This window comes from Podarcis tiliguerta (genome assembly GCF_965153285.1).
Source record: "Podarcis tiliguerta genome assembly, chromosome: 17".
NCBI classification, from domain to species: Eukaryota; Metazoa; Chordata; class Lepidosauria; order Squamata; family Lacertidae; genus Podarcis; species Podarcis tiliguerta.
Window position 1 is genome coordinate 34,183,658 of NC_139550.1, and position 19,648 is coordinate 34,203,305.

General features: G+C 47.1%; 1 protein-coding gene and 1 long non-coding RNA gene across 3 annotated transcripts in view; one reads left to right on the forward strand and one right to left on the reverse strand.

Moving 5' to 3' along the window:
* The window catches only part of PDE4A (phosphodiesterase 4A), a 367,050-nt gene that overhangs the window by 112,449 nt on the left and 234,953 nt on the right, over window positions 1–19,648 (reverse strand). The gene's annotated exons all lie outside the window — the stretch shown is intronic.
* Window positions 4–18,713, forward strand: LOC310668035. The gene is made up of 3 exons (XR_014506564.1): window positions 4–136; window positions 4,113–4,150; window positions 18,490–18,713. It is a non-coding gene; the product is annotated as an uncharacterized lncRNA (long non-coding RNA).

The following is a 19,648-nucleotide window of genomic DNA, read 5'->3' on the forward strand; positions in this document are numbered from 1 at the left end:
CCAAGTTGGGAGGCAGGCAGCTGTTCAAACCACCTTGGTATCAGAAGCAGCAGCCTGGGAATCGGGAGGCAGGAAGAAGGCCCAGTTGAATATCCGGTAGATATATGCCAGAATAAAGCTCTCTCCTTCTCTTTAGGTTTGTATTTATATACAATTATGAGCAACTGCACACTGAAACTGGGTGACTGTAAGTAAGATTACTGAAGGGGCAGCCAAGAGCAAACAACAACAGGAAAAACTCTACTGAGTTGTCTTGGCATTTCGAACTTACATGAAGGCTTTAAGTTGCACAGAAATATTCACTGGTGTTCTTGTAAAAAGGGTTTTGTGCAGCAACAAAGCCTTTTTTCACCTCATACATCAAACAGTCAGTTAGCATTTTAGCAACGTGATAACTCTTAATGGGGGGGGGGGGAGAGAACCTAGCAACACGGGACGCAGGTGGCACTGTGGTCTAAACTACAGAGCCTAGGGCTTGCCGATCAGAAGGTCGGCGGTTCAAATCCCCACGAACCTAGCAGTTCAAAAGCACGTCAAAATGCAAGTAGATAAATAGGTACTGCTCTGGCGGGAAGGTAAACGGCGTTTCCGTGCGCTGCTCTGGTTCGCCAGAAGCGGCTTAGTCATGCTGGCCACATGACCCGGAAGCTGTCTGAGGACAAACGTCGGCTCCCTCAGCCAGTAAAGCGAGATGAGCGCCGCAACCCCAGAGTCGTTCGCAACTGGACTTAACTGACTGGGGTCCCTTTACCTTTAACCTAACAACAACTGTGTACTTCTGGGCTGCAGAGCTTGCTTGATGCCCATGCCTTGGTCACATGCCTGAAGTACAACACTACAAATATAATAAGGAAGTGACTGGGCCTATCTGCTCTCATTTTGCTTCTATAAAAAGTTTTTTTAGAAGTAATTTCCAAAAAAAATAAATATTTTTGTTCCTCCTGACATCCCAAAACAAAATATTTATTTCTATTCTGAGCCATTCAGAAAAAGAAGAACGAAAAACTCGCCTTGGTCTAGATGGGTAAACAACAAACGCAAAGTGAATGAGGAATTTAACAGTAAATAAGGCCCATTCAAACCATAGTATGGGAGAGGGCAGGAAGTTCATAACTAAAATTTTTGTATTCACCCTCAGCCTGAGCCTGCTAAAATTTTTTACAGGGAAGGCTCCTGTGTCTTTAACTGCTGTTTGACAAGCAGAAATTCAGCAGGTGAGGTTTTAACCATCGCTGCATCTGTATGTCCAAAATGTTTCATTTGCAAATTTTTTGGCTGCATTTTAACAACTCTATCCAGGGGTGGTAGGCTAATGCTGGGGAGACAGGACTCTTACATTCTACGTGGCTATTGAGCAGAAAGTAAAAGCGCAGTGGAGCACACCGCGTTCAATTAAAGAAACAGAAAGAGAGATTTTCATACGCAATCAAAAAATATTTCAGCACAGCTGACAAAGTGCCATAGAATGTGACTTTGCAGTGAGACTGTGCTGCCACCTGCTGGAGCAAATAAATCACTACACCAACAGGCGCCTGCTGAAATTAAAAAAAGGCAGAGCCAAAAGTGCTGTCCGAGCAACAGGCTCTGAAATTACACCCATTTCATAAACAGCGGAAGAAATGTGTCAGATTTGCCTTGACTGGTGCATTTTGACTGGTGAACCTGAATGCGTCTGGTTGAGCAGATGGGGATTGCTTCTCTCCTGATCCAACCAGCTCAGAGTCGTGGGCTCACAGGACATGTGAGGGGATCCATGTGCGAGACAACCTACACATATAACTGTACATGGAGCTCTCTGAGGAATGCCTGGAGCGCAGTCCGAGGAGCTACCCAGAGTTTTTTGCTCACGAGATTCTGAAAAGATGTGCATGGGGCAGTGGCATAGCGTGGGGGGTGCAGGGGGGGCCGGCCGCACCGGGCGCAACATCGGGGGGGGGGGCGCTCGAACTCGCAGCTCTCTGCCCCTACCTGGCTCACTCACTCTCTCTCACTGCAGTGCTGGCTGTGCGAATCCGATCCGAGCCGCCGGGTCGCCGCCCACTGTGGAGGGGAGGGTGCCAGGCGTGCGGTGCGGAGAGAGAGCGAGGGACTATCTGGGGGAGGGACAGTGCAGCGGGGGGGCGCAAATTACTTGCCTTGCCCCGGGTGCTGATAACCCACGCTACGCCACTGGAATGGGGGGGGGGGGAGAGATTGGAGACTGAAGAAAGGGAGGAGTGGGAAGGACACACAGGCTTGAGCTCCTAACCACTGAGATCCAACCAGGTCAGATCTCCAGTGAGGGAAAATACTAACAGGGACGGTTTCCATATGTTACAAGAAGCTAAGGTGTGGACAGAGTTTCTCACACCTGCCCTGGTCAACCAGCTGGGTGCCATATTGGGGGAGGGAAATTCAAAATCGGGGGGGGGGGGGGAGTAATGAAATTTAAAAATTGGGTGCGTGGGTAAACTTACTGTTAAACCAAGAGCCTCACCCAAACATATAGAGCAGTCTGAAACAGGGCATCCGAGTGCAAATGTAATCCCATGTGCCCTACCAGCAGCCCTTGTCACTGGTGCCCACTCCAGGGGGCCCTGGGCGCCTCGACTCTCACAAATTTTTGTTGTGTGTGCCTGGCCCCCAGCTCCACCACCTGCCGCTGCTGCTGCCAAACACCACTGCCACCTGGCAGTTGCCCCCTGCCAGTTAGCGCTACTGCCGCCCGACGTTTGCCCCCCTACCACCGCCTTACCCCTTGTGCTTAGGCAGAGGCTCAGACCCTGGTCCAGATGCTGTGGCGGCGCTGGAGCATGGCACGACGCGGCACCCACGGTGTGGGGCCCAAGTGGGCACCAACGGCCCTTGTTATGGGGGGAATTATGGCACCTGGGGTGGAATGGTTGTGAGGTAGGGGAGGAACGCACCAGTTGCCTCTGGCCCACATGCTTCCTTTAAAGAGGCAGGCAAAACACCTGAAACTGGTTCACAGTTTCTCTCTAGCTACACAGTTTGAGGATGCAAGTGTAGGCCTCCAGCTCTGTCACACCCCCTGGAAATGGGGTTGGCTGTTGGATATGTGCAGCTGTGTGGGTGAAGGCAGCCACTACTCCCCCCCCCACTCCAGACTTCTCACTTTCCTCCTCTCCATACTGTCCTCAGTCTCTTTGTTTTCTGTACAGTCTTCAAATCCTCCAGAATCTCCTGCATCAAGAAGGGTAGTACAGTGGTACCTCGCAAGACGAAAAACTCGCAAGACGAAAGAGTTTTTTGTTTTTTGAGTTGCTTCGCAAGACGAATTTCCCTATGGGCTTGCTTCGCAAGACGAAAACGTCTTGCGCCTTTTTCTTAAAACCGTCAATGCATTCCTATGGGAAACCGTGCTTCGCAAGACGAAAAATTCACAAGACGAAAAAACTCGCAGGACGAATTAATTTCGTCTTGCGAGGCACCACTGTATTTCAGGCAGCCCACAGGGCACCACATCCCACAGGATTGCATGCAAATAGAAGCCTTTCTCATGCAGGCTGACAGATGTGACTCCACTCCTCAATGTGCACGGTGTGCCTGTGTGAACACCCTTTTCTACGAGCCTGATCCAAGTCCTATCTCCTTAAGCAAGCCACTGTCTCCCAACCTCAGTCTGGAGACAGTGCCACACTATTCTGCCTTGGTCAGAACACCTGGAATCACCAAGTCCAGTTCTGGGCGCCACAATTTAAGAAGTGTATTTGCAAGCTGTCTGCAGAAAAGGGCAAGCAAGATGATCAAGGGTCTGTCTTATGAGAAACAGTTAAGGGAGCTGGGTATGTTTAGCCTGGAGAAGAGAATACTGAGAGGAGATATGACTGTCCTCTTCAAATATCTAAAGGGTGTCCGCAGGTTAGGGCACCAAGGACACATTTTATCATCTATCGTGAAATGTGGGGTTTGCACCGCCAAATGTTGTAGGGACCAATTTGCAGGTGTTTGGCACCCTTTGTGAGTGAATCGGACGTTGAGTATTTGGCGAAACCGTGACCCCGCGGGTTAGTGCGCCTACAGTTTCAAACAACAAGCGTTAATTCCAGATGTAAGTTCATCACTCCTGTCTGCATTGTCAACTCACAAACCTGAACTTTCATTTACTCCAGATGGTGAGGAACAGGGGTCCCTCAGGCACTGATCCTTGGTCGGTATAGCAAGTATTGTTTCATTTATTTTTAATATATATTTCCTAATTTCAGCAGAACTCATCTCAGGGTGGGATACAACATCATTACAAATCCCAAAAACTCATCGATCACATTCAAACCACCGCAAACCAGACGTCTGTTAACTGGAAGAACAACCATAATTAAAACTACATATACTTAAAAATAACTGATGCTTAACAGGCACAAAGCAGACCACTACTAGTCTATGAATGCCTGGGCAAAATGATAGGTTTTTTACTTGGTGCCAAAATGAAAGTCACGGTGAAGCGTACCAAGAGCGTCCCTTTTCTCGTTTCTAAATACAGAAAAGTATGCATTGGAACAGCCTTTGACATCCTGGTGCTGGCTGTGCTGGATGGAGCGAGTGGCAGCCCAAAACATATGGAGGGCACCAGGTCGGCAGAGGTTGCGTTAGGAGGTGACTGTATTTATTCCCATGAAGAACTTGGGACCTGCATCAAGCTTTTGCTTAAAGGCACAAATCAGACCAGGCTGTCTTTATGTGGTCAGTTGGCCTGCCACCGCCCACCTCTTCGCTCCAATATCTCCTGGAGCATCTCTCATTTTTAACACCGAAAACTGGAGTATGTAATTCTTAATGAGTACTTAGAGAGCAGGACTGCTCAAGTGATAATGGCTGTTTGAGGGCAAATAAAGATACAACTGCCCACATCACTATTATAACATGCTCCCAGGAGGTCCAGAAGTAATTCATCTGTCAAGGAAAGGGCTTTTAAAGGAGAGAAGAAATCAATGACCTAAGAGCCTTGTATGTAGTCAAATCATCTGTGACTAATCTTGTTCATTACGATTGTCTCTATGAGTTACTGTCATAGCAGGAAACTGCAGGGGGGTGGGCAGGGCGGGAGGAATGTGTAAAGGCTGGCTAATATACAGCAATTTAATGTTCCTGGGAACTTGAAGCAAGTCTCAAAATAAGCAACCAGCAAAGGGGTTAAGAAAGACCTGCAGACAGAAAATTTGTTGAAAGCACAGCATTCTTTGGGGCTAGTGGGGTGTGGGTTGTGGTGATGGCAGCACTGTGATTCAAAATGGCAAACAACAATAGAGCTAGAGACAAACTTGTATATTTAAAGTGATATGTGTTATTAAATAACTCTTAACGAAACCACTTTTAATTTTAGTAATAAATAAGTGCCAATGCACATCTGCCAAATCTGTGGGAGGAAAATACGAATCCCTGTGATCCACATGTGTGGGGTAAATAACAACCGCCCAAAAATGGCTGGGTGCCTCGATTCAAAGAACACTCTTCAGTAGGGGAGAGTCCCCAGTAGAAGAGTTTTAACTCACAAAGGTCAAGCAGCAGCATAGTGTGGGCATGTTGGTTATTAAACCCTTTTCATATCCCACTTGGTTGTGTACAGCACCCCTCTTTCTACCCCTCTTGCAATGAACAGACCACACACTGTTAAGTAAGTTTAAAATAATTTACTTACAAAAGTCCCAAAGGTCGGGTTCATGCATTTATCCAAGCAGCAGCAAGGAGAACCCAGGAAGAATACTCTTGGGTAGAACATACAAAAAGATTGCTTCAAACACATGCTCCAAGCTTGGAGCTTACTTGGGCACATCTTCCTTGGTCAGTTACATTGCACGAAGAAAGATGGAAGAGGAAGAGAAGGCTTTGCTTCCTCCCTCATCAGAAAAAAAGGGGGCATGACCTGAGCCTAGGAATTTAATTCTATGGTACTAGTACTCATGCATAGTTATGTTTGACTGCGATTTCCCACAAAATCACCCTGATGCCTTGGGAAGCACTGACCAAAGCATTTATTTCTTAGTGAACAACTGAGTAGCTATACCACCTGAAGATGTCCCTTATATCCGCATAAATGAAAGGGTTGGCTCGTCACTGTCGAACATCCTGGATGCTTATACCAACTCCCTAGGATGCCAACGCCTCATTAAGTGTGGCTTGGAAGGTCAGGTCCTTCTTTGTGAAAAGGCGCCATTGCAGTTCCTTGTCGCGTAAGCCACACACAAACCAGCCATGGAGCAAAGTCTCCAGATCAAGGAAACGGCAAAGGCAAAAGCCGCAATGAAAGCCGCAATGAAAGCCGCCACTAATTTGGTTGGAGCTTGATCCATTTGCTGGTGGGCTATTTCTGATGCTTGTAGTGGAAAGTGTTCTTGTAGTTTCTCCATTATGTCCTTGAATGAACCCCAGGTTGGTGACCTTATTGGCTGCGACGCAGAACTCGAGCTTGGTAGCATGTAAGTCCCATTTTCCTGGGACCGTTCTGTCAAATTCATCAATGTGGCCCTGTGTGGCCATAACGTTCTGCCCTGAGCGCACCTTGGCAACGGCCAGAATTGAACCAAGGCAGTGGTCTCGCCCTCAATAGTGGTTTCAGCTCTATCTAGCCTACCCATCCTGACATCCCACCTTCATTGCTAGTAAAGTGTACTTGGGTTTCTATGAGGCAAGACACTGTGATTACAGCAAGAGACTTTATTGAGCTAACAGAACAGAACAGTCAAACAGGGGCAAAGCAACTGCTTATATGTATTTCTGAAGGCCTGAGCCACTCCCACTCTCAACATGACTGGCCGTCTAAACCTCCAAGAGCTTAAGAGCCAATGCCAGTAGCCCAAACACGGGAAATAATACATGATTGGATATCATGTATCGAATCAGAACACAGGACTCAGAATCCTAGTCCAGACTCAAGTGCAGATGAACACAGACCATTGCATACATAACAGTTGGCTCTGCAAATCTGCTCTCACCTGAATACAAGTTGATGCTGAGGTATACAAGACACACATCTGTTGTCTAGATTCTCTAGCTACTTACTGTATTTACTCGAATGTAATATGTACCTTTTTCGGCCAAATTACGTCGTGAAAATTAGGGTGCACATTAGATTTGATGGTGCATTTACATTCATCAGCAAATACTTTTTTTGTTTCAAGGTTTTGCAAACTGAGGTGTGCATTAGATTCAGTGCTGCGTTAGATTCGCATATATGCAGTAAGTTCTGATTTGACGGTTCTACCATCTTTAGTTCTGTTGACAAAGCTAAGTATGGAAGATGAGCAGTGTCTGAAAGCTGTGAAATCACTTGGAAGAAAACAGACAACCAGTACCACCACGTTGAGAGAAGATATAGCCAGGGCCAGCCCTACCACTAGGCAGAGTGAAGCAGCTGCCTCAGGTGGCAGGTGCTGGGCAGGGGTGGTGCAGGGAGCAGTGGCTATCTGTCCTCTGGAGGATAATGTATTTCCACCAGCATCAAAATATGATTATATTGCCTATCTATTTTTAAATGAAATGGGGGAGCTATCCTGTCCCTTCACCTCCAGCAGCAAAATGTCTTGGGCTGATTCTGGAAACAACCACCAAACACTACCAGCAGGGCAAAAATGACTATGACCTACCCAAATTCCTAGCTGCTGTGCTCACAAATGACATCCCCTCCCCTCCCCTCTTGACTCCTCTCCTAGTATGAAACCATCTCTGCTTGCAATTTTGCAGCGAAGTGTTTGTTTCAACCTCTTTTGTAATCTACTGTCATGATATAAGCTCTCCCCTTGGGTTTGGACTGTGTGCATTTTTCAGATTTCTGTTTTCCTTTGTGGTGCCTGACCATGTCATGCACAGTGAGGGTCTTCTTTGAATCCACCCCCCCCCCCCTGCAAAGTGCTAGTAAAATAATTTTGCATGCTGCCAAAGCGTTTGGCCCCAAGACAGCACCTGAGATGAGGCAGAGGTAAACAAATGGAGATTACTTCAGCCAGGAACAAAGAAGGCCCCTGTCAAAATCCAGCAGAGGGATTTGATTTTGGGTGTTGCAACAAAGCGAAGGGAAGGTTTCCTGCCAAGCTAACAATGCACTGTACTCTGCAATTAATACTCTTGGCTCCCTCCAATTACCATCTTCACAGACGCTTATGAAAAACAGGTGTCTCCTTTGTTTCCCTTTATTCAGCCTTTCTGGCGACACAATTAGGAGTAGGCCTCCTGACAAAGAGGGCAGAGTCCCCTTTGTTGAAACTCCTCAACAGCGGTGAAGGTGGCAGCCAGCACATGGACCCAAGAGTTGAGTCACTGCGCTCGCAACAGCCTCAAAGTGCGTCACTGGAACAGAACAAAGCTGCCACCACTTAAGAACCACAGTTCTGGGGACAGAAGGGGAAGGGACTTGTCTAAGGGTGCTCTTTAAATCTGCTTCCAGAGGCATCTCTTGAGGACTCTATTCAACCGCCCTTTCTGCATTGTGATCCCTGGTCCTGCTCTCCCCATGAACATTGAGGCCAATCTGTGCTTTTCACGCCACTCTAAACCTCAGTTCACCCTTCTTTTAATTCTAACCAGGGGCACTACTTCCCTTCCCCAGTGAGGCTCCTGTGCTGATTAACAGTTAGAATAACAGCTGCTGCAGCAGCTCAGATATAAGCCATGCCAGAAACTCGGGGTGGTCTGGGACCTGAAAGGAAACCCTTGCTAAAAAGTCTTATGTCAACCAGGAGGCAGTACTTCCTGACCATAGCTGTCAACTTTCCCCTTTTCTTGCGAGGAATCCTATTCGGAATAAGGGAATTTCCCTTTAAAAAAGGGAAAGGTTGACAGCTATGTTCCTGACTGCCTCACCCTGGAACCACTGGGGAAAGTGCTTTTAGTGATAATGCCTGAAGACCTATCAATTGGGATCTCTTATTTCAGGCGTGAGGGACGCGGGTGGTGCTGTGGGCTGAACCACAGAGCCTAGGGCTTGCCGATCAGAAGGTCGGTGGTTTGAATCCCCGCAATGGGGTGAGCGCCTGTTGCTCAGTCCCTGCTCCTGCCAACCTAGCAGTTCGAAAGCACATCAGAGTGCAAGTAGATAAATAGGTACCGCTCTGGCGGGAAGGTAAACGCTGTTTCCGTGCGCTGCTCTAGTTTGACTGAAGCGGCTGAGTCATGCTGGCCCATGACCCGGAAGCTGTACGCCTGCTCCCTCGGCCAATAAAGCAAGATGAGCGCCGCAATCCCAGAGTCAGCCACGACTGGACCTAATGGTCAGGGGTCCCTTTACCTTTACCTATATCAGGGGTGAGCAGTTGCGACTGCTCCCATTTACCTCTCTTGCACTATTGGTTTACAGACACGAGGGCCTCAGTGGATTCCCCTCTCTCCACTCGCCAGCACAGAGCACAGCCAGAAAGGGACCACCACTCAGTGACTGAGGTGATATGCCTAGCATTGCGAAAGGTCCCAGGTTTAATCTAAGCGTCTCCAGTTTAAGAAGATCTGGAAGCAGGAAAAGTCCTTTTTATGAGACTCTGGAGAGCCCCTGCCAGTTCTGAGACAGTCTAAGCTGGGGCAATGCAGCTTCCTATACAGTGGTACCTCAGGTTAAGTACTTACTTCGTTCTGGAGGTCTGTACTTAACCTGAAACTGTTCTTAACCTGAAGCACCACTTTAGCTAATGGGGCCTCCTGCTGCTGCCGCACTGCTGGAGCACAATTTCTGTTCTCATCTTGAAGCAAAGTTCTTAACCTGAAGCAGTATTTCTGGGTTAACAGAGTCTGTAACCTGAAGCGTATGTAACCTGAAGCGTATGTAACCCGAGGTACCACTGTATTGCTATGAAATCATTCAGCCATGCTGTGTTCCCAGCCCCAGAAATGTGATGGGGTCCATGGACTGCCCCTTCCCATTCAAGTAAATAAATAAAAATACTTAACTAACTGACCAATTGGGTCACAGATAACTCGGTTCTGCCCCCCCACCTGACACCCCCCCCCAAAAAAAATCCTGGCTACGCACATGACGGGATCATGTGAGAGATGCCACCATGTGTTGCTGATTTATGCACATATAGGCTTTAAGAATGCCACTGTCACAGACATTCCTACTGCCAGGCTATAGGCACTGAGTGCAGGCTGAGTTGTTTTCCAGTAGAAGTTAACTGAGAATTGCTGTGAGGGGGGAGTCCTACGTCTGAGCCCAGAATGAAGTTTCAAAATGAACAAGATGGCTGTTTTTAATTCAGTCAAGAGCCCTGCAGTATTTATAAGCTGCATTTCAATCTTGAAGCACTACTGGTATCATTCACAAATGGATGTACTCTATCTGAAGTAGCTCATTGATCCTCTGCATCCAATATTATCATCATGGGTTTGTATCAATTTGTAACTTGGCGAAGTGCAAGAGTCCAGTCCTATGCTTAGTCACTAGGAGCATGGACACTTTTTGAGCGTGTGAAACCTTCACTTTGTGAAAGTTTTGGTAGCTGGGATGTGCCCTAAAGTGATTTTCAAGGCATAAATGGGAGCTCAGTCTAACACTTAGTCAACACTAGGTCATGCTACCTCTTAATATTTCTTTAATAAATGCAATAGAACAATTCTCTAGCCTTCCAGCTCCAACCAATTAAAAAAATAACAGAACTTCCCCTGCAATGAGGCTCAGAGAACTCGAAAATCTTGCCTCTCAGCCCATCCTTCTCTAACCATGGCACAAGCTTTCCTTCCCATGCGGCTCATCATCCAAAGTGATTTAGGGACAAAGGATTTTAACCTGTATTTTAAATTGCCCCCCCCCCCCATTATGTTTTTACTGTAATTTTACTGGTGTCAGCTGCCCTGAGCCAGGCTCCGGCCAGGGAGGGCGGGGTATAAATAAAATTTATTATTATTATTATTATTATTATTATTATTATTATTATTATTATATGCAAAGCACACAAGAAAAGAAAATGCAGAGAAGTGGAGTGCTAGGAACCAGAGATATTCTAAAGAAACCTTCTGCAACGGCAAGAAGAAAATGAATGGAACCAAAACACATGGAGAAGTAACAGCAACATTTCCTAAGGGCTGAGAGAAGGGGGATTAGTTGCGCCCCCCCCCCCCCCCCGCTGTCACAACCTTTGGGAAATGCCCCTCCACCCTTTTGGGGAAAGAATTCTACATCAAGTTTGGAAACCATGGTTAATGACTCCCTAGAAGTAACAACATCTGCCAGTAGAGGGTACTCTTGTCTTCTATTCAACATCCAAGCGAACACATAAGCTTCCCTTTCTGTCTCTCAGTCCAGGCAGCGGCTTCCTCCTTCCAGGGTTATGATTACGAATCTTGAAGTGTCCTGTTTTCTTCTTGAAGGCCAGATAAAGCCACTGTGTAAAGGTAAAGGTGAAGGGACCCCTGACAATTAGGTCCAGTCGTGGCCGACTCTGGGGTTGCAGTGCTCATGTCGCTTTATTGGCTGAAGGAGCCGGTGTACAGTTTCCGGGTCATGTGGCCAGCATGACTCAGCCGCTTCTGGTGAACCAGAGCAGTGCATGGAAATGCCATTTACCTTCCCGCCGGAGTGGTACCTATTTATCTACTTGTACTCTGATGTGCTTTCGAACTGCTAGGTTGGCAGGAGCAGGGACCGAGCAACAGGAGCTCACCCCATTGCGGGGATTCAAACCGCCGACCTTCTGATCGGCAAGTACTAGGCTCTGTGGTTTAACCCACAGGGCCACCCTCATCTACTGTGTAAATAACATCAAACCACTGAAGAGGTGGGGTGCTCTGAGAAGCTCATGTGTGTGGGGGGGGGGGGAAGCTGCTGGCATGTTCTACTGCCTGAGAACCTGCAGCTTCCTGCTTGTATTTAATTTTTTTCCACTGCAAGGCTTCGAAACATCTGCTCAATTCCAAAAGAATGCACATTGTTTTCCAGCCACTAATCTAAGGGTAATAGGAAGCAGTTGAAAGGATTAACAAAGTGCCGATTAAATAACCCCCCCCCCTCCCTACCGCTCCAACCCATGACTGGGCAGGATTCCATGAAATCCATGTGTTTTGTTTCAGCTGAGGCTCCTTGATGAGAAAGCACAAGCAAGGCAGCTTTGTCCCCCTGCAGAATCCTGACAACACAAAGCTGTTGCAGAGAAGGTGCAGAGTTTGTTGTTGTGCTTGGCAGAATCATAGCCGTAGAAAGTTTCTCAGTAGTCAATTCCCAATGTCCTTTCCCAACGGCATATAAGAATGTATTCTTCTGGTTTCTTCTATCATATGGGTTAGATGGCACGATGGCAGAGGAGCTGGCATTAGCAGACGGCCTCTCATATATTAAAGAAGCAGTGGATGCTCTCCAGAAATGCTTTGCCCAGAATGTGCTGATAATGCGGGCATCCAGTCTGAAGATGCTACAAAACTGAGAGGAACACAATGGAGGAGAGGGATTCAAAATCAGAATGGTCCAGAATCTGGGCTCCAGATAATGTGGAGCACAGGAAAGCTGAAAACATTTTACACATTGCCAGAAGGAGGGAGCGTGGGAAAACCCAAATTTCACATGGACATTGATGGAAGTTTCCCCTATAGAAGTTAGTTCCATTAAGACAGTGGTTCCTAACCATTTTTTTGACCATGCCCCACCTAAGCATCTCAAAAATCCTGATGCCCCCTCCCGACATATAATTCTTATTATTCAAAAAGTGAACTATTCACGTGGAAGAAGACTGAAAGGTCATTAACTTGGTCTAACTCATTCTCGAACTGCCCCCTTAAATATCAAATCGCCCTCCTATGGGGTGTGTGCCCCACATTGGGAACCACAACATTAAGATGAACAGGAGCTGTGTATGTAGTACTCTTGCACAGCTCTTCTTCATTTCTCTGGGGATTGCCCAAGCCAGTATTTTGGTGGGTTATTCCCCATGGGCCCAAAACATGCCTCTTTTACTCTGTGGCCCTGAATAAAAGCTAACACAAATGAGCCAGCTTCATGGGAAGGTTGCTTCTGCAGGAAAATTACCGTATTTTTCGCTCTATAAGACGCACCAGACCACAAGACGCACCTAGTTTTTGGAGGAGAAAAACAAGGGGGGAAAAATCTGAATCTCAGAAGCCAGAACAGCAAGAGGGATCGCTGTGCAGTGAAAGCAGCAATCCCTTTTGCTGTTCTGGCTTCTGGGATAGCTGTACAGCCTGCATTCGCTCCATAAGACGCACACACATTTCCCCTTACTTTTTAGGAGGGAAAAAGTGAGTCTTATAGAGCAAAAAATACGGTAGTTTCTATTATTCTTTGACAATTTGAAGGCTGTGCTTTGCTGCCAGAGTGTCACTGATCTGAACAGAACGGCAAAGTCACCAACTGAAGAAGCCTAAATCATGCATTCAGTCTCGTAGGCCATCTACATAAAAAACCCCACTTAAAACCTTCACAAACTTGTGCAGCTTGTATTCTGCTTTTCAAGAGAAACAAATATTGCAGCTTGTTTTGTGAATAGGCTTTTTCTTTGTTTTCTTCTTCTTCTTCTTCTTCTTCTTCTTCTTCTTCTTCTTCTTCTTCTTCTTTTAAAAAAGGGTCTCTCTCTGTTTCAACACCAAACAAAATGCATGCGTTTCTGTACAACAAACCAATTCATCCTCTTCTTATTTGTATCACGTCCATCGTGGCATTTGTAATCAGTTTTGCTCTTTAAAGAATTGGCCGCCTGGTGAGGAAGCTTATATAACACAACATCTTCCTCTCATACTCTGCCTATTCCAAAAACAGCTAGGCTGATCAAAGATATCAACAATGTTAAGAGCAGTCCCTGCTGGACTGGACCAAAGCCTTAGCTAGTTCAGTGATAACCATATGTCCCAGGAAGCTTACAAGCAAGACCCCAGCATCTGGCTATCCAGAGGTATCTTGCCTCTGTAGTAATGCAGCTTTCATTTAGGCTTCGTGGCTAATACCCGTTGATAGACCTAACCATCAGCAAATCTCACTAATCCTGTATAAAAGCTGTCAAGACAGCTTGTGGCAGCAAATTCTTTAAGTCAGGTGAAGTTGTGTTGCTGGGAACTGCCAACAGCCCCAGTCAGCCTGGCCAATGGCCAATCGCCAGCTGTATTCCACAACGCATGTAGGGGCAACAGGTATCCCACCCCGTTCCAATATAGTTCTGTTTTGGGAGAACGTAAGCATGATATACACTGCCCAGAGTAATGCCGACAATATCATGGGAGATTTGAGTCAAAAGAAGAGGCAGCATCCAGCAGCTCCAGAACAGTGTGTCAGAACTGACATGACACTGTTTCTGCTCATGCTAAAAACACAAGACACATGATCATACCGGCTTCCCAACCTCCCAGTGCTGCTAGTGGGCTATTCCAGTCCCCAAGTCACTGAGAGCCAGTCTCATAGGAACCAGACAGAGCCACGAACCAGGAAAGACTTGCTTTGTATCTCACCTCAATATAGTGAATTCACTATGTGCTGTAAGCCGCCCAAAGTGGCTGGGGAAACCCATCCAGTTGGGCGGGGGTATAAATAAATAATAATAATAATAAAATAAAAAATAATAATATAATAAAGCTAAGGCATGCTGCAGTTCTTAGACCCACATCTGCAACAGGGCTTTTATAAGCATTAAGTTTGTGGCCTGGATTCAGCTAAGTACAGTGGTATCTCGGGTTACATACGCTTCAGGTTACAGACTCCGCTAACCCAGAAATAGTGCTTCAGGTTAAGAACTTTGCTTCAGGATGAGAACAAAAATTGTGCTCCAGCGGCACGGCAGAATCAGGAGGCCCCATTAGCTAAAGTGGTGCTTCAAGGTTACAAACAGTTTCAGGTTAAGAACGGACCTCTGGAACGAATTAAGTACTTAACCTGAGGTACCACTATAGTTTTGCAAGTGGCAGCCTGCACTAGGGCTTCTGCTAGTGCAACAAGCCTTTCCCTCCTCCTTTTCTCCCCCAATTGGCCCAATGCCCCAGGTGGTGGTGGGGAGGGCTCCCAGAACAGTGTACAGGGGAAAAGCAGGGCAGATCACTCCATCAAAGAAATACAGAAAAGCTTGCGCTGACAGAGCAATCTGCTTAGCGCTACGTTGAATTCCTCCCTATGCATGTATTTACTACTACTACTACTACTAAAACATTGTAGTATGGCATGCTCTTGTTCAGAGTTCCCGTCAGCCAGCCAGGTTTCCTCCTCATCCCCCCACCCACCCTCAGGAGACCTTCATTCCTGTCCACTGATCTTCAGTCCCCCACCCTGCAATGAGCTGTCAGTCAAATTTCCATGCCCACTGAGTATAGTCCTCAATGGGCTATTTGGGGGCTTCCCCTCCCTTAACGACCCCCCCCCGTAAATATTTGTGTCTCTGTGTGTGTGTGTTTCTGTAAACTTTGAGGTTTCTCTAAGCCTGTGGATGATATACAGATGGTGACATTTTGGCTCCATAAGAATCCAACAATAGGATTATTATATAGGATGGTAATATTATTATTAAAGATTGAGATATAGGCATCTCATTCTGCTTAAGCACCATGTGCCTAATCCAGACATAAGGTGGGGGAGGGAATTCCTCCACGCTTTTTGAGTGAGCATGGTTTTTTTCCCTTTTCTTTTTTTATATTATGTTTAATGTATGTAGAGTTTGGTGTCAGCGTTGCTTGTGTTGTTCACTTGTGTTCCTTTGGTGGTGAGAGAGGTTGGGGTTGGCCTAGGGTGTGATTGTTTGCTTGTGATTGGCTGTGGTGATCTTTGTTTTCGTGTATGAGTGAGGTGGGTGGGTGTTTTGGATCAGGTTAGCCATATTGATTTGTATGCTGTTAGTGGATTATTGTCATTGTGGGCTGTGTATGTGATAAAGGGGAGCCATACCGGGGTGAAGGCGTCTTCTTCTGTTTGTCCCCGTGCCAGTTTCAGTTTATTAGTTAATTTTTCTAGTAGAGCTGTTTCCCATACTATTTGGTACCATTGGTCCATGCTTACTCCTGACAGGTCTCTCCAGTGTCTGGCTATGATGCTTCTGGCTGCTGAGAGTAGGTGGGTTCTGAGTTCTGAGTGAGCATGTTTTTATATGCTTTGTTTTTTTCCAAGTAGCAACCCAAGCAGCCCAAGAGAGAAGCATCCGATAGCAGGCATTTTATGCCATGCTTCATTGGGTGATAAAGGCACTTCGCATCCCCAAATGATAATTCCAATGTGGATGGCTCCTGACCCGCAAATGCCATGACTTGCTTGCACCTAGGAAGGCTGCCACTTGCTGTTGAATGGCAAATGCCATGACTTGCTTGCACCTAGGAAGGCTGCCACTTGCTGTTGAATGGCAAATGCCATGACTTGCTTGCACCTAGGAAGGCTGCCACTTGCTGTTGAATGGCAAATGCCATGACTTGCTTGCACCTAGGAAGGCTGCCACTTGCTGTTGAATGGCAAATGCCATGACTTGCTTGCACCTAGGAAGGCTGCCACTTGCTGTTGAATGGCAAAATGCTGTTACTTGACAGCCCGACCAGGAACTGCCCGAGAGCCGATCAAAATCACATCAAACAATTTCAAGCACCTCTTAATATAGGGATGGAACTGGTAGTGACTGCCAGCTCAGTGAGTCACAAAATAATAGAATCACAGAATTGTAGAATTGGAAGGGACCCCAACGATCATCTAGCCCAACCCCCTGCAGTGCAGGAATCCCAACTAAAGCATCCACGGCAGATAACCATCCAACATCTGCTTAAAAACCTCCAAGGAAGGAGAGTCTGCCACTCCACTGTCAAACAGCTCTTACTGTCAGAAAGTTCTTCCTGATGTTGTGCCGGAATCTCCTTTCTTGCAAGTTGAAGTCATTGGTTTGGGTCCTACCCTCCAGAGCAGGAGAAAACAAGCTTGCTCCATCTTTCATGTGACAGTCCTTGAGATATCTGAAGATCTATATCTCCTTTTAGTCTCTTTTTCTCCAGGCTACACATACCCAACTCCCCCCCTCCTCTGCACACATTCCCGCTTGTCAATGAGGACATCTTAAATAGTGGTGCCCAGAACTGGACACAGGACTCCAGATGTGGTCTGAGCAAGGCAGAATAGAGTGGGACTATTACCTTTCTTGATCGGGACACTAGACTTACTTCAGTACTCAGAACACCTCAAAAATCCCTCTCAAAAGTCCTCCACTCTGTCGCTCTCCCCTCATGCATCTTCTTCCCCTTCTGGGAAGCTGTTTTATAATAAATCATATTATTGGTCTGTCTAGCTTAGAGATCTAGACAGGGCACTTTCTCAGTCCCATCTCAAAAGGCTGACCTTGGGACCATTTGCATGCATAGCATGGGCTCCAACACTGAACTAAGGTCCTTCCCAAAATTCATGCCCCATGTTTTGCTAAGACTCAAATAATTTTTCTTCCAATTACTTGACAAAAAAAAGTAAACACAGCACTGAAAAGGCGTACCGGAAATGCTATCATTCTGAAGGCAAAGTCTCCAAGAAACACACACATTGTGCAACTGTGTACACTTTTCATAGCATACAAATTAAATAACAGAATTTTCCAAATGTACACCAGCTGCAGAACTTGATTCTAGGCCTGGCTCTTGCATAATCTGGGAATTTTTCAAAGTTAAAAAACAGGGTCGCTGGGTCTGTATGTGTGTGTCAGGGGTAGGCCGTGTGGTGCCCTGTAGATTCTGTGGACTCCCAATTACCAGGGATGATGACACCTAGCGTCCAACAACATATGGAGGGCATCACATTGTGTATCCCACACAGTGTGGCACACAGGGATGTGGTAGTGAGCTGCCCCCACAATAAACCCCATCCCTTCATAAAGCTCTTATCCTGGTCCCATATTTCTTCTGCAGTTACCCTCTGGTGACCACTAAGTGTCTCTTAGCATGATGCAGACTGTCTTTCCCATTAGCCTGGGGATGGGAAGCCAAATTCCCTCTTAGTCAACCTGCCAACCATTTTGTGTACACCTAAGTATGGTAAATACACAAATGTATGCACAACACACATGTACAAAGAACACCATACGAGGCTTTTTTAGGGAGATAGCATGTCTCAAAGCACATACAGAGCTTCTTTCCCCATGGCAGTAAACAAAACACCAAACCCTCCCCCAAAATAGCCCTGTCTTATAACAACACCACATGCAGAACTGTTGCTTTTTTGGCTTTCCATCCTCCCGTGCTCTAGCGACTAACCAGGAGGAAGGAACTGTGGCCCTTTGTGACCACGATGGACAAGAGAGGTCAGTGCCCTTGGCAGCGGGAAACCCTCTTTCTGAGAACCAAGCATGCCGTCCCCTTGAGGTGGATGCGGCCTGACAGGTAAAGCCAGAGCTGCTGTTTGTCTTGTCACCACAAAGGTCATGCCATCGCCTTCCAAGGGTACATCTTGCTGCCATGATTTATTGAACAGGCCCTGCGGCTCTTGCTAAGCTCCCAGCAGTCAGCGGCTGACTCACTCTCTCCCCTCCCCTCCCCCTGCTCTTTCCCAGCCAGCTAAATTCCCACCGACTCACTTGGCAAAGAATCCTAGCTGATCCTAAAGCGCAGGGTCCTCCCTCCCTCTCCTTTTACCAGCAGGACAACTGCGAGGAATTCCTGGGTCTGGATAGCTGGGTTAGTGTCAAGAGGGTTTCGTGGATTCTGCACACAAGCGAGACAAAATCGTCCCAGGATTGAGCTGGCACTCGGACTCAGGAATTCTGGTGTGGCCCTTCAGCCTGCTCTATTTGGCCCCCGGGGTGCTCCCCAGGCCAGCAGCCCTCTTCAGGTTGTGCTCTGCATCTCCTTGAGTTCTTTTGCTCAGCTGGAACATGTCCTTGAAACGAAACTGCAATCAAGCCTCTTATTTTCTCGCAGGGGCTACGGAGCGTTGTGTGAAATGTGTGTGATCCAGTGCTCGGTGTTGCCACTCATCTTCCTAGCCCCTGGGGCAGAAAAGACAAGCAACATGGCCTTGTGGAATGCCCCCCTCTCGCCAGGTTTCAGCAAGGGAGGAAGGGGCAGGGGGTGGCACCTTCCCGTTTCACCTCAGGTGGCACAATGGGATGGGCCGGTCCTGCTAGTATGTGCAGGGCTGGGGAATATGGCAGAAATTGAGGCAGAGACAGAGATATCCTAGGTCCTAATATACAGTATTGCTTTTGAATTATGGTGCTGGAGGAGACTCTTGAGAGTCCCATGGACTGCAAGAAGATCAAACCTATCCATTCTTAAGGAAACCAGCCCTAAGTGCTCACTGGAAGGACAGATCCTGAAGCTGAGGCTCCAATACTTTGGCCACCTCAGGAGAAGAGAAGACTCCCTGGAAAAGACCCTGATGTTGGGAAAGATGGAGGGCACAAGGAGAAGGGGACGACAGAGGACGAGATGGTTAGACAGTGTTCTCGAAGCTACCAACATGAGTTTGACCAAACTGCAGGAGACAGTGGAAGACAGGAGTGCCTGGAATTCTCTGCTCAATGGGGTCATGAAGAGTCGGACACGACTAATCGACTAACCAACAACAACAATATACAGTATTGCATAGGAGTCGGATCTAACACAGTGATGCGTGATCTCCGGTTCACCAAGTGTTTTGGGACTCCAGTTCCCATCAGCCCCTGCCACTCCAACAACACCTGGAGGGCCACAGTCCCGCCCCCCACCAGCCACAAGGGCCAGGATGCATGTTTTGTGCCAGGAGGCTGATGCCAGCCAGGAAAGGAAGAAACATCTCCATTGCCAAGGCAACCAA